At 40.5% G+C, this 15,809-nt stretch overlaps 1 protein-coding gene across 3 annotated transcripts in view; it reads right to left on the minus strand.

The window, feature by feature from the left end:
* The window catches only part of LOC100517194 (uncharacterized), an 80,037-nt gene that overhangs the window by 21,538 nt on the left and 42,690 nt on the right, over nucleotides 1-15,809 (minus strand). For 2 of the 3 annotated variants that reach the window (XR_014826528.1, XR_014826527.1), the window contains exon 3: nucleotides 4,860-4,997. The exons of the other annotated variant lie outside the window; for it this stretch is intronic. The gene's annotated coding sequence lies outside the window, so the exon portion shown is untranslated. Of the gene's footprint in view, nucleotides 1-4,859; nucleotides 4,998-15,809 lie in introns of those variants that run through there. 3 annotated transcript variants of the gene reach the window in all.

The raw sequence follows: 15,809 nt of genomic DNA on the forward strand, positions 1-15,809 counted from the left end.
TTTTTCTCTCTGCATTTCCACGTGTGGAAATACGAACTCCACCCTCTTCCAAATAAAATCATTTTTTTGCTTTGAAACAGTTTTAAAGCCCATGCTTAAGAATGTGCTGCTTCGGACTTTCCTTGTGGTGCAGCAGGTTAAGGATCCAGCATTGTCACTGCTCTGGCTCAGGTTTGATCCCTGACCTGGGAACTTCCACATGCTGTGGGTGCATCCGAAAAAAAAAAAAAAGAAGAAGAAGAAGAAGAAAAGGAAAAAAAAGGAATGTGCTGCTTCTAATTGATTTTTTTCCCACTTTCTACTTCATCTTAACAGGACAAATATTCCTAAAATTCTCCCTTTCTTCCGCCCCTGAACTCAAAATCTTTTCCACAGCCTGTGGAATAAGGCCAATGTTCTTAACCTGTTATTCAAGGCTTCCATAATATGGCCCTCCTCTTTTTTTAAATTTTGCTCCACACAGATCCCTAGACCAGACCAAATTAGATTTTTTTTTTTCCCCTGCCTCTCACTCGTGGAGATTTCTGTCCCCACATGTTTGCTCTCATTGAGTTCCCTCCCTATACTGGTCAGCTGTGCTGCAGTAACAAACAGTCCCCAAACACTCAATGGATTACAACAGCAAATATTTATTTTCCATTGACATGCCATATAGGTTTTTCATGAGCTTCACCAGCCCTGCTCCAGGATTCAACTATGTGTCACTTCATTCTGGAAACCACACCCAAGAAGTCACCACTCTTTGAGGTCCTAGACAAACTGTGCGCCTAGACATGGATGAGGACAGAGGGAACAATGCAGTCCCAGCCATGGCACATATGTCAGCGTTCACTCATATTTCCTTGGCCAAAGCAAGACATGTAAGCAAGACCAGCATCAAGGGACCAAGAAATTACACTTCTCCTGAAAGTAGACATTACACCACTAACAGAAGGAGTATATAATCCTATTACAGGGAAGAAACGAGATTAATAGCTTTAAACAAATAAAATCTACCCCACTGTCTAAATCTTCTATCCCACCCCTATGGACAGTCCACCCTCTGTGCCAGCCTAGATTCAAGTCCCACTGTTTATCCATTTACCTGTCTTATAATCCCCACTAGACCATAACCTGCCTGAGGATGAGACTGAAGCTTCCAGTCTTGGTACCTCCACTGACTGCATAAGGCATGTTCCTGTATAATGGCTCATTGTGGAAGGACCTCTGGGTGATAATATTTTTCCATTATGGAAAACAGAATCATTTTCAAAAAGACTTAGACCAAAGGAGTTCTATTGTCAAATGTTAATGTATTCTCTCCGTTATTTACAACATGACCAAAACAAAAATAAGGAGCAACAGCCTGTTTGCACACACATATCTAGGGCTTAATCATTTACCAAACAAAACATGCGGTGCGAAATATGGCCAAGCCTTGGGTTCACAGTGGCTTCACCCTTGTTCTAACCCCAGCATAAAAACAGTCACCTGGACAGACAGACATGTTACGATTTGTGTTAATGGAAAACAGTGTGCTGAAAATGATCATTTTAAAAGATATCTTAGGGAGTTCCCGTCGTGGCGCAGTGGTTAACGAATCCGACTAGGAACCATGCGGTTGCAGGTTCGATCCCTGCCCTTGCTCAGTGGGTTGACGATCCAGCATTGCCGTGAGCTGTGGTGTCGGTCGCAGATGCGGCTCGGATCCTGCGTTGCTGTGGCTCTGGTGTAGGCTGGCAGCTAGAGCTCCGATTCGACCCCTAGCCTGGGAACCTCCATATGCTGTAGGAGCGGCCCAAGAAATGGCAAAAATAAAGACAAAAAAAGTTAAAAATTAAAAAAATAAAAGATATCTTAGTATGTTACAATACCTTTCTTTCAATTCTTATTATATTTACAGTCCTAGAGTCAGAATCACAAGTCCCAAAATTTGATGGGATTTTCCCAAAAGAAAATTCCTTGCAGCTAATTAGCAAGAGGCATAGTCCCACTTACTCTAGGTTCCATTCCTACAGATTTTACTTTTAATGTTTTATGGCCTTTCTCCCAGCTAATCAGTACTCAGTTAATCATCCTGAATATTACGTAGTCTCTTCATCACATTGCAAAGCAACGCCTTTCCCATTTCTCCATCAGCTACGTTATTTTTTTAAATCAGCACTCAAACACAACTCTCCTGTCAGGAGGTGACCTCCAATAACATATCTCCACTCAACAGACGATCAGAATCTCCCCACACCCCCTCAGACACACCTTCCCTGGGGATCACACCTCTTCTCACATTCCTGCTGGGTTCTTTTCCCTTATTTGAAGCTACACTCCCGACTTTGAGCAGTGCAGTCATTGCCCTCTCCTACCCACAAATAGAATCCATTAAGGAAAAATTCATTCCAAGCTCATCTTCACATTGTGAGGAAGACTCTAAACCCCCAAAGGTCTAGAGGTTGAATTTCATTTGGAAAAGTACCCAGAAGTTCAACTGCTTATCCAGTGCTTATCCGAACTCTCAGAGTGGCCTAGGGATGTGCTGACAGGAAGGAATTAAGGTCCCACCAGGCACCGGGAAAACGCATTCTGTGGCCCTTCTCTGCATGCTGCTTCTGAGAAGAAGGCAGGAGTGTGGGAGAGGATGCTGAGGGAAGAGCAGGTCAGGAGGCCCCGCTCCAGCCTTCCAGAGCTTCGGAGAAGGATTCTTCTTTATGCTGGGCTTCCAACTGGGAAGACCTACTCTGACTGCCGTGAAACACTCATCTATAAGGAAAGTGCTGTGGGGACTCCTTTCCTAAAATTAATTGACCCTCCAACTTGAAGACTAAATAGCTTTGCAAGGTAGTGAGGCACCAAAGCACCATTGTTTCCTTGGTTTTAAAAGGTGACATTTGCAAATGAAGAAAATAAGACTTGGGGAAGAGAAAAAGACAAAGAGTCTTTTATTTTAAAACCCCAAGGATGGCTATCAGCTACTTAAGCTCTGAGAGTATAGAGCTGAAAATTCATCAATTTAGTAACTTGATTGAAAACAAAGCCTTATTTGATTTTTTTTTAAATTGACATGGCTGGAAATCTGAGCTTTAGCAAACACAGAATTACTAAGATCACTGTTTGATTTGAACGCGGACAATTTAGGGAATTGAGGTATTAAGCCGCGAAACAGAGCATAGAATTAAGACACTTGCCAAACCACCTTTTCCTCCCCAGAGCTTCATTTTAATCGTTCAAGAGAAAAGATGGCTGTTTTATCTTTGAGCACATCCACAGCAGGGCCGGAGGAATTATATCCTATCTCATTGTTACTAACACTCATCAATGCCAGTAAATTGCATCTTCCTTGTGATCCAAAGGGACAATTTAGAGGATGTTCTAGCTGGTCCCTTATGATGACTGACAGGCTGTCTCTAGGGCTGAATCCCATTCCCTGGCCTCTGTGTGGAGTTCAAAACAGGTAGATGAAGCACTAAGATAAGGCCTTCCATAGGTCCTTCCTTCTGGAAGAGAAAAAAAGGCTCTAATTCAATAAGCACATATCTTCTCAAATTTCCCAAAAATAAGGATAAGATTCTTTTATTAATTTTTTAATTTTTATTTTTTATTATAGTTGATTTACAATATTGTGACAATTTCTGTTGTACATCAAAGTCACTTAGTTTTATATATTATCTATATCTAAATGTAGATATACATTATTTTTTATATTCTTTTCCATCATGGTCTAAGAAAAAGATTCTTTTAAGATCAATGTTGGCCTTTTCATTGATTAACAGCACTAAGAAAGAACAAAAAAAGAGAGGAAGTTTGATTATTTAAAAAAAAAATTACAGGTGTTCCCGTCATGGCTCAGCAGTTAACGAATCTGACTAGCATCCATAAGGATGCAGGTTTGATCCTTGGCCTTGCTCAGTGGGTTAAGGATCTGGCGCTGCTGTGGCTGTGGTGCGGGCCAGTGGCCACAGCTCCAGTTCAACCCATAGTTTGGGAACCTCCATGTGCTTCGGGTGCAGCCCTGAAAGCAAAAAAAGCAAAAAAAAAATTTAAGGAGTTCTCATTGTTGCTCAGCGGGTTATAAGCCTGACTAGTATCCATGAGGATTCATGTTCTGTCCCTGTCCTCCGTCAGTGGGTTAAGGATCCAGCATTGCTATGGCTGTGGTGTAGGCCAGCAGCTACGATTCTACACCTAGACTGGAAACTTCCATATGCCATCGGTGCAGCCCTAAAAAAGAAAAAAATACATTTTAATAAGTGATTTTCTTGCATTCAAGTAAACCAAAACATTAATGAATACCCAGATCTGTCAGGAGAAAAGGAAAACATTCCAAGAGAGGAAAAAATCTGAACTTCCTTTGACTGTAAAATACCAAATAATATAATGCCTACTTACATAATATAACTGTCCATAGGAAGTGGGCTAGCTCAAAAAGAAAGCTCTTACGTCTCCAGGGGTTTTGTGGTATGTAGAGTAAATGGGCCACTTCGCTGAGACAAGACTTGCAAAGCACTGAATCTCGTTCTCATAGAAAGCCAGGTACCTGGGGAGATGCAGTTTCTCCTAAAGCTCCTACGAAACAACTGTATATAGGTGATGGAAAATTAGCTTTCTGCTGAAAAACACATCGGGATTCTCATTATCCTTTCTTCCCTAGAATTACAGAACCACAAAAACCTAGGAAGCTATGTGGAGGAGGAGAACAAGTAGGAACATGACAGTACAATGTTCAACAAGGAAATAAGATAATGATACATGTTTCCCAAATGGGAGCAGCTTCTGTGGAAGCTGTGCCATGGTAACCCATGGTAACCACCCCAAGGAAGGACCAGGATCCTCTCTCATCATCAGCGGCAGCTAAGCAACTGCTAAGCTAACTCCCCTCGCCCCCCAGGTGCATTGCCTTCATTGACTGATGATTCAAGAACATGAGCTGTAGAGGAAGGTGGCTTGTGTTCACATACTGGCTCCACCATTTTTTCCTTTCATGATCTTGAGCAAATTTCTTGACTTCTATGCCCTGGTTTCCCCATCTGGAAAATAAAAATGAACATAATATAGCCTCATAAAATTGTTGGGACGATTAAACGCATAAAGCATATAAAATGTTTATCATCGTGCATGGAGCACTCCATCAAGGTAAGCCAGTGTTGTTGTTCTATTTATATTTTCAAGAGCTGTATTAAGGTTCTAGCAGCATCTTCATTTATCAGGGAGGATAGAGTTAAGGAGGAGATGTTACCTGTCCCGTTACACATTGTTGGCATCCCAGACAGTATCTGTGTCTCCAAAACATCTAGCTCCAAATTAAGACCCTTTTCTCTGAGCCCCACTCTTTCTCCACTCTTCCAGGACCCCCACTTTGAAAAATGCTGGCTTAAGTTAATGCAAACTATCACAGATCAATGGTATTTGACTGAATAACTAGCGTTCGGGAGTTCTGGAAAAATGCACAATCTTCCCAGACTACACAACTTTTAATACTAGAAACTAACATTCTTGGGCCATCTACAGTCAATCCCAAACATTCAAAGACTCCTTAAAAGACACATGTCTTTACTAAGTGTATATGATCCCACTAAAGTAGTAGTTCTTAAGTTTTATTGAGTCTTGGAAGTCCTTGGAGGATCAGATCAAAGAAACGGACACTTTCTCCAGGAAAAAAAAAAAAAAGTGCACATACACATACTCACAAAATATGCATATAATTTCAGTGGGTTCAGAGACTTGAGGAAGTCCATGAAATCCAGGCTAGGAATCCTGGTTCTGAAGTTGCAGAGGTCTGGAATGAGATTCCATCTACAAAGATGCTTTTCTTCTATCTGGCTATCCCCTCCCTGCTTGCTTTGCTTTGTTTCTGCTGGATTCCTTCCCCTTCTCTCCCTGCTTTCCTTCCTATCTATCTCTACCTCTCTTATTCTTCTCTTCTCAATACTCCACCCCCTTCCTACCTTGGCCATCAGACAAAGCCACTATCAAAGTTCTCTTGCACCCCGCCTCCCCTCTGTATCCTTCCTGACCAGCTGATTCCGGACAGGAATCCGATAACTTATCAATAGGCATAGGTTGCTCTGTAGGAATATTGGCCAGCTTAGGAAACAGCCTTTCTTTGAAGGATAGCAGATCAGAACTTCTGACTCCATCGGGGTTGTTTTCTCCTACTTCTCCAGTAAATGTGGCCACTTTCCATTAAGTATACGCAGATTCACCATATCCTGTTTTCAAGGAAACAGATTCACTAACAAGTTAACACTGCCGGTATAGATATCTGGGCACTCATTTGTCCTACATGTGTGACTTTTTTATGGTGCCCATCAACTTAGCAGTGAACCACTCAGAAAAAGATATATTGAAACAGAAAGAGTCTCCATTTAAGCAACCCTCACGTTAACATGTGTCTATCTGTACTGGGTTTCTTGTTTCCTTTCAATGTGTGAGTCAGTTGCACTTAATAACAGTTATTTTTAATCTTTTAAAATTCACAATGCAATCCTTTGGAACCCTTGTTCAACTTTCATATTTTTTCTGGTTTGCTCATTTATTCCAGGGCATTGGTTTTTTTTTTTTTTTTTTACTTTTTTAAAAAATTATAGTTGAATTACAATGTCTTGCCGATACCTGAGGTACAATAAAGTGACCCAGTCATATATAGATATATATATATTCCCTTTTTATATTATCTTCTATCATAACTTTTATAATCTTATATTTAAGTTTTTATATACATTCTGCCCATAGAGTTGCCTAATATGAAAATCTGGTTAGGTAATTATAAGAATGTTTTGAAAACCTCAAATTGAAATAAAGTATAAAATATTGGACTAAAATATTTAAATGAAATATTGTTCAAAGGAGTTGTCTCACAGTTTGCCTTTTGATGCATTTTATGCCTCTATAATATTTCATCATCAAAAAATCCTAAAAGTCGTTATTTCCATTCCTAAGCAAATAAAAATGCTTTGTGAATACCCAAGAATTTTCTAGAAGGATGCTTTTCAAGAGAATTGTCCTTTGTATTTTCCATGTGGAAGTTTCTACAAACACCAACTAAGATATGATGACCTTGTTTTATTAAGTCAGGTTTACCACCATAAATGTGCTTCAAATTATAAATGGGACATTTTGTGAACTGCTGGGTATGCAAAATTCAAGGAGAGGGGTAAATGCTTTATATGAACATTACACATTTAGTTCAGAGTTTTCTGAATATTTCATAGCAACTTCATTGGCTTTTCTGCTTACTATAATGATCATTTAAGGTTCTGTTACTGTGAAGTCATTCACTGGACGGAAACATTTTTTTTAATTTGGAAAGAAAAAAAAACATATAAAATGAATAGCATTGGCAAATGTTTCTAATCATTTCCTTAAAATACCAAACCACCAAACAATCTTTTTATTTACTACGTTTTGCTTTGGTACATAAATCAAAGGACAATAACAAGCCTAATGTCAAAGAAACTTTTTGACACTTCATACATCTGAGCAAGCTTAGCCGATAAACAGTTTAGATGAAGTTATGGTTTGAAATATGCTTCCCAAGAGGACTGTGGTTCATAAATTGCTATCAGGCTACCTCTGTCATTATTGATTTGAGACTCACTCCAAAGTACACACAGCTATTACTAAGTCTAACATTACCTGACCTGCTTTTTCAGAGAATGATATTTGGTTATCCAAGGACAACTAACCATCCTTCCTAGAAGAAGCACGCAATTTGCTTGTCATCATAAACTATTGTGTTCTATCTGAAATTTGGCCAACACTTAAAAGAGGTGGAAAACACTTAAAAGGGGTGGAAATGTAATCTTTTTCATGGATTAAGCAATTTTAATACTCCTAGCTGGTGTTCAATAAGTGGTTTTAGAACAACTGTACTGCAAGAGCTTAGAAAAATGAGAGAATGTTTTAACATGCCAAACAAAAGAAATCTACATCTGAGCGTTTTGTGATTATATGATAATTTATTACATCAGTGTCTTCTTTGCAGTTAAGTGTTTTTAAGAAGCTCATTAGAATTAAATCCACAGTCCAATCAAATGTTAGTCACATAATATGTCGCATAATAATAATTCCTCTCCCTGCCCGTGGAAACCAACTGCCCTGGAAGCCCCAAGTGAGGGCTGCAAGTATGGAACAGTTTATGTGCTCCAACCTGTACTGTGCCCTCTGCCTTGGGGATTTGGGAAATGTCAGGAAAAGATCAGAGCAAGGATCCTGCTACTTTTTATTCAGATCCTCTGGTCTTAACCTTGAAGGAAACACTTAAAGGTTAGTTATGACTTGATCGCTCTGCATTACATTTGTCAGCAGTGACCCGGCTTCATGAAGGCACAGAACCAAAGAGTTTTAGAAACGGACCTGATGAGTGTCATCAACCGCTGCAGAGGTGACAAATTTATGAATTTTATCAGCCTGCCTCTTAAAAGTGCTGGTAAGTTAAACAGTCAGAGGTGGAAGTTCCCCGCGAGCCCTCTTAATCATCTGAGAGGCTGCCTGACTGCTCGTCAGAGAAGAGCTGGGCACATAAAAGCTTGACCGTGTCACTTGCACGTGAAGAAACCAGCCAAACATAGAGGAAAACTTTTGACTTTCCTAGTTTAAAAACCACATTTATATGTCCCGGACACTGCGTGATCTCAAGCACATTGGATAACTCATTTGGGGAAATACCGCTTGCACTGGTCTCCTATACTTGCAGGACGCTTTCCAGAGGATTCCACAGTAACTTTTGCTAACTTCACACAACCACCTCCTCAGTTCTCTGAATGAGAAAGCAGGTTTTGCCAAAGCAAACTCGAATTTACCTCGGTTTTTTGACCCTTGGCTGGCATTGCTTAGGAACCAGGATGCCTATGGGGAACAGAGATCCCTCTTCTCATTCATAATTTACACGCTACATGGCACTGAACTTGTAGAAACTGTGCAGATCCTGGGGAGTATTAAAAGGCTCTGGAGATCCCTATCAGCGACTTCACTCGCCCACCCTTTTCACCCAAAATAAAAATCAAACCAGTTTGTTTTGGATCAGGTTAAATAGGAAACACCAGACCTTTTCGAGTTTGTCGTTATTTCTCATTAAAACAGAGCCTCTAGTTGCAGAACATCTTTTTTTAGGTTTTAAACCCTAGAAGCTTTCTTTCATAAGGACCTTGGGAAACTTCCCCAGAACTGGTTTACTCCTCTAAAAAGTCTCTAAAAAACGCACAGGGCGTTTCACTCTGATAAAGCACTCCCGACACGCAACTATTAACCTTTGAACAAAGGGCCTGCATCCCCTTCTCTCCTGACCTCCAATCCCACAATTCTGTGCTGTGGCTCTGGCCTCACTTCAAAGCCCCGCAGCCCGAGAGGGGCTGCACTTATTCTATTTATTTCCTTCTTCCTCCCCCACTCCTTCCCCTGTGCTCGCTCCCTCTTTCTCTCCCTCTCTCTCTTTTTTTCACTCTCTTCTTGTAACTTTATTGCCTTTGATAGAAAAATGTCTAATCTCTCCATCTTCCCACAACTTTACAGTTCTCCCAACAGTGTGCTTGCTCTTTTATTTCCTGGATTCCAGGAAAAGTCCAAGAATCTCGTGTTGTACTTTTAAATGGCTACGTGAGTCTCCATTGGGGAGCTATCTCTGCTCTGCAGCTTGGAACAATACTATTTTAGGCAAAATAAAGAAAACTTGACCTCAAATTAGTAGGCAAATCGGATCATTACCTGATACCCAAGACAATGCTTTCTTTGAATTAAAGGATGTAAGCACTGGAAAGAATGCCGTAGCCCTGTCCTAGCTCCTGTTCCAAGATAAGAGGCCCACAGAGGCTACATCATGCATCCAAAGTCACAGGGCCCTTTGCCATAGAGGCAGAAATGGCCCCTTCATCCAGGACCGTTCATGGTGACACCAGCATCTCCCTGTGTGTGAAGAGCTGTGTCCATTGTCCTGGGTGATGGTCATAGAAAAGCACTGACCACACATCCCTTTTTTGGCTGGGCAGATATGAACTAGGGCGATTCTGCATCCCACATCCACCTAAAGACCCAGCCTTTGGGGTTAGAACAGTCTGCTTTGACACTGCATTTGCTTCTTTCTATTTCTTTTTCCCTCCTTTCTGAGAGAAGAGAAACATCATCAAACAAGAACTACACAGAAAATAAGATTAAACTTACAGTCAGAGGACTGTAGAATTTCCGAGAGGACAGGCACCTTGCACTCTCAGAGTCCCTGCTTTTTATCTCACCTTTGAGGTCGCTTGGCTCGGGTTAGTGACCTGGTTGGCGAAGGAGCTGGGAGCAGAAGGCCTGGTTTACAACTACCGAATTTCTGCTCACTCGTAATGGGGAATATGCACATTACTGGACATTGCTAGTAATGCCTTTAATTCACTGTGTGCATGTGAATCGCACCTAATTACTTTTGTATTTCAAGAATCTGTGATACATCTCATAAATTCCCGTTCAATCATTTAATTACTCCTAAAATCTTTTATAAATACAACTCCTTATGCTGTTCCCACAATGGTCTTACGTATCAAATATCACATTTATCATTCTTCCGGGCAACGCCCTAAACATATAAAATTTCTTTCATGCTGGATTTCAAGGAAAATTTCCACTTTGGTCTCCTCACTGTTTTGTTTTTTTTTCCCTGTGATAATCAGAAGGCCATATTGATTTCATTTTATTTTAAGAAACATCCCGATGAATGGTTTCTGCGTAAGGTTTAGGAATTTTAAGGAAAACAAATTGTCCCCTATTCATGTTTGTTTTCACCTTGAAGAATAAAGTCCCACGAGTCAAAGTTTATAGTCAATCAAAAAAAGGCACATTACTCTCCCATTTTAATGGTAGAGCAGGGACCTTTAACTTTCCTAGAGGCTTTGCTTTAGAGTTTATGCAGAGCAGAACTTCCTTAATGCTGGTAATCAGACCCACAGGATGCATGTTAATCGTTCCTGACATGTAAAACTATCTACAATATCTCAGCTAATAACACCATGGCAGACACTTCACTTCTGGAAAGTGCGGTATTGAAACCAATTATGTGTCTGTTGAATGACCCTCCCCCACCTCCCCCAAGACCTTAGTGTAGCTCATTCCAATAATGTCAAAATTTTAACTCCAAAATAGCAGCCAAGAGGCTGAACTACAGACCCAAGTTAAAATGCATACCTTCACTGGCTGGTTAGAGATGACTGCCAACCCAAAATACACTCAGGCAAGATCTCATTGTACAATCCTACAGAAGCAGATAACTGCATAAACTCAGTTTCACCATAGCTAAAAGCTTCAAAGAAAACATTATGTAAAGATCAGTTACTACAGGCTGCATTGATACTTCCTTGTAAAATGTTGACATTGATTTCTATCCAGGCTTTGAAAACCGTCGCATCAATGAAAGTTCTTGTCTGCAAGAAATAGAAACCTACTCTGATTATCATAAGGGAAGGGGTGAGGGGAGGGGGTGAGGAAGGGGATTGAATGGCAGGAAGCCAGAGGACCAGGCTGGGAAAGCACTCTGGAACCCAGCAGGCTGCCCCAATCCCAGTGCCCAATGCCCTCCATCCTTCCTCCGAGGCACACTACTTATTCAAGGTCCAAAGTCCCAGGAGACATCTGATTCCTGATGCTAAACCACCCAGCCACCACCAGGAGGAGAGTGAGGGTCTGGCCCTTTTAGCCAGCTGTGCGGTGACTTAGGACTCCACACAGAGAGACCTCATGGAAAGGGGACAGGGGACTAATAAAAGGGAGGCTGGATGATGGAGTAGCACTCACACACACACACACGCACGCACGCACGCACGCACACTCACAACAAAGCTTTACTATAGGTGTGTTCTTTTCATTTGTGTTGTTGGTTTTTTTTTTTTTTTTTTAAGCCTTTGAATTGGGAGAATAATTTTCAATTTCTGGCAAAGTTCACTTTGAGTTTTAGAAATCAAATGCCTCAAGTGGGAAAAAAAAAATTGATGTGTTTTCATACCAATGTCTGTGCCACAGCAAATACAGTTGTCAAATGGACCCTGGGCCCTGCCTGACTCCAATCATAGAGATGTGGTTGGAACAGCAAAATAACCTGTCCTAAGGTCTTGGCCCCTTGTACTAGAACACAAGATTCTGCCATTTCTTAGCTAAAAAAGATACTTTCAAATTGAGTTCCCATGTTTTGTGAGCTGAAGTCTCATCTTTCTCATTTTTTTCTTTTAGATGATTCACTCGGCTTACAGTCTCATTTCCTTGGTGCAAAATGTGAAATGGAAAAGCATTGTTTGCATATAAATATTTCACTAATTCATGGCCAGACTGCAATGCAACACAGAACTTTACTCTTTGGGATATTTTTACCATTTGAATAAATAAAATAAAAATCAACTTTTTAAAAAGTCAAGATAATTCCTCATTGCACCTTTGCTTACTAAATTCCAGATGCTGTCCTTTAAAAAAATTTTTAAGTGTTCATACTAAGAATTTTGCCAGATATAAGCACATTTTCATCAGATTTTAAGTCTTCAAAACCTGACCCTCACTGTGGGAATTGAAGAAGTGAGAATTTGTAATTAGGTTTACTTTCTTAAAGAATTGTGGGGGAGGGGAGGGGGTTGGTTGAAGGGTACCAACTTTCGGTTCTAAGAGGAATAAATTCTGGAGATCTAACATACAGCATGGTAATTATAATGAACAATATTGTATTATATACTTAAAAGTTGCTAAGAGAATAGTAGATCTTAAATTTTCTCACCACACACACAAATGGTAACTATGTGAGGTCGCAGATATGCTAATTAACTTGATTGTGCTAATCATTTCACAATATATGTGCATATTAAGTCATGACGTTGTACATCTTTTTTAAAAACCACATTGTACAATCAAAATATACCCTACTTTTGTCAATTATACCTCAAAAAATAATAAATCAGTAAAAAATGTTTCCCATAAAAAATAATAATAATATAGAAAGATAATTCAGATTAATAAATGCCAAATAATAAAAGCTCTTTATAAATATTTACTAATTGAATGAATAATAACTACATTTACATCAGCACTAACTGTGCCAGGCCCTGTTCTATTTACTCTATATCTGTTGCCTCATTTAATGCTTACAGTGGCCCAGCGAACTAAGTATTGTTTTTGTACCTATTTTACAGATGACAAAGCTGAGACACAGATTAACTGTGCTGGGAGAGTCCTAGCCAATCCAATAAGTCTGGCTCCGGAGTCTATCTTAAACTTAATAGTTGTTATAATACCTCTCTGGATAAGTTCTTCAAGAAAGGTAATGGAAGTTCTCCAATTAATGTAATTTAAATATAAGTGCACAATAAGTTGTGATCATTGAAATCATCCTCCACTATTATTTTAGGTCAAAAAGAGTTACAATTTCACCCTCACAGAGTAAAGCCTACAAACCTGGAAGAAAGGACCCCTCTTCCAAAAAGCAGATATATTTAGACAACTCTCCCCAAAGTGATTGTGTATTCCCCATCCGAAACCAAGTGTGTTTGTTTCCTCCAATATTACTCTTGTCAAGCTATGACCTGGGAGGGTTTTGCTTGGGGTTCGGAGGATGCTCCACACCACACAGAGTTACACCTACATAGACAAGCCAGTCAAACTAGTTACTTGATGCTCTGGGAAGGCCAGGTGTAGTCCTGGTGGTCTGAGACAAGAAAGTATCTGGAGAGACAGCTGATGTACAGCCATAGCAGTGCTTAATGATCGAAAGAATCAAATGCCTACTGGTACACTGAACTGTACATTAAAATCCCAGTGTAAATAGGGTCTCAAACAGCCAAACTTTAGGACAATGAATGGAGGTGGTGGAGGATTTGGTGGGGTTTTGTTTTTTTGTGTGTGTCTTTTTAGGGCTGCACCGTGGCATATGGAGGTTCCCAGGCTAGGGGTGGAATCAGAGCTGTAGCTGCCAGCCAACACCACAGCCACAGCAACGCCAGATCTGAGCCATGTCTCCAATCTACACCACAGCTCACAGCAACACGGGAACCTTAACCCACCGAGCAAGGCTAGGCATCAAACCCTCATCCTCGTAGATACTAGTCGGGTTTGTTAACCACTGAGCCATGATGGGAACTCCTGGTCTTTTTTTTTTTTTTTTAAGGAGCAAGATTTTGTTTTATTGCACCCTAATTATCTAAGAATAAGTTTGTTGTTTCGTGTTTTTTTGTCTTTTTAGGGCTGCACCCTCAGCATATGGAGGTTCCCAGGCTAGGGGTTGAATCGGAGCTACAGCTGCTGGCCTACACCACAGCCACAGCCATGCCAGATCTGAGCCACATCTGGGACCTACACTACAGCTCATGGCAATGCCAGATCATTAAGCCACTGAGTTAGGCCAGGGATCAACCTGCAACCTCATGGTTCCTAGTCGGATTCGTTTCTGCTGCGCCAGGACAGGAACTCCAAATGAAAGATTCTTTCAATTCTACAGTGCATTATTATAATTTTAAAGTGTTTCACGCAAATGATTTCATATAATCCCATAATAATCCTTTTTTCCATTATCCCTATATGGCCCCCCTCCTCCCCTCTCCCCTCTGGTAACCACTAGTTTGCTCTCTAGCTGTGAGTCTACTTCTTTGTTGTTTTATTCATTAGTTTGTTGTATTTTTTAGATTCCACATATAAGTGATATCATACAGTACTCACCTTTCTTTGTCTGATCATAATGCCCCCCAAGTCCATCTACGTTGCTGCAAATGTCAAATTTTCATTCTTTTTGATGGCTGAGTAACATTCCATCATATAATTATACCACATCATCTTTATCCACTCATCTGTTGATAGACACCTAGTTTGCTTCCATATCTTGGCAATTGTAAATAGTGCTTCTAGGATCATAGGGGTGTATATATCTTTTCTAATTAGTGTTTTTGCTTTTTTCCAAAAGAAGCAAATGAGTGTGTTTTGAGAGATGGACTGAAGAGCCTTGAAGAATACAGCAACTAGTAAAAAGTGTTGCAAGAGTTCCCTTTGTGGCTCAGCGTTTCATGAACCCGATTAGGATCCATGAGGATGTGGGTTTGATCCCTGGCCTTAGACAGTTGGTTAAGGATCCTGAGTTGCTGTGAGCTGTGGTGTAGGTTGTAGACGAGGCTCGGATCAGGAGTTGCTGTGGTGTAGGCCAGTGGCTGCTACAGCTCCAATTCAACCCCTAGCCTGGGAACTTCCATATGCTGCGAGTGCAGCCCTAAAAAGCAAAAACAAACAAACAAACAAAAAAAAACAGTTTTGCAGACACACCAGAGCGAGTGGACCCTGTCACAAACACTCCACCCTCAGTTCCTACACTCGCTGCTGCCATTGAAGCCTCTGCTCAGAGCAACTGGAACAGAATGATGTTTACATTTTATCAGTGTTTTATTTTCAATTAAACATCTCAGCTGCTATTTACATAGTTGAATGGCACGGCATTTATTCTGTGCCATTTGATGTTATTTCTTCGTAAATATTTCTCCAACTGGGGACCTAAGTTCAAATCAGTTGTGAAAATGTCACCAAAAGTAAAATAAACTTTAATTTAACCTTGATCACAAATTATTGTTAAGCTAAAGCTGAAAACCTGTAAAAATTTAAAATGGCAGGCCAAAGGAATTAACCAAGATGCACGTGGCTTGGAATATAACCTGTTTTTGCACTTCCTGGACTTTGAGGACTTAGGGTGAGTTCATTCAATTGGGAGCAAGTGACAGTGGAGGGTGAAGATGGAGAGAGCTGTGGGGAATGACACGTGGGGCTCTTCTCCAGGCTCTCTCCTCCCCAACCTGCAGGTCCATTCTGGAAGCGGTCACCCCTGGAATGCCTCATGTTTCTCACTAATAGTTTCTGCT

The sequence above is a fragment of the Sus scrofa genome, chromosome 14 (assembly GCF_054392235.1).
Source record: "Sus scrofa isolate SSC_HxYL_T2T_F1_AM1 chromosome 14, Sscrofa_HxYL_maternal_Yorkshire_Landrace_v2.0, whole genome shotgun sequence".
NCBI lineage: Eukaryota > Metazoa > Chordata > Mammalia > Artiodactyla > Suidae > Sus > Sus scrofa.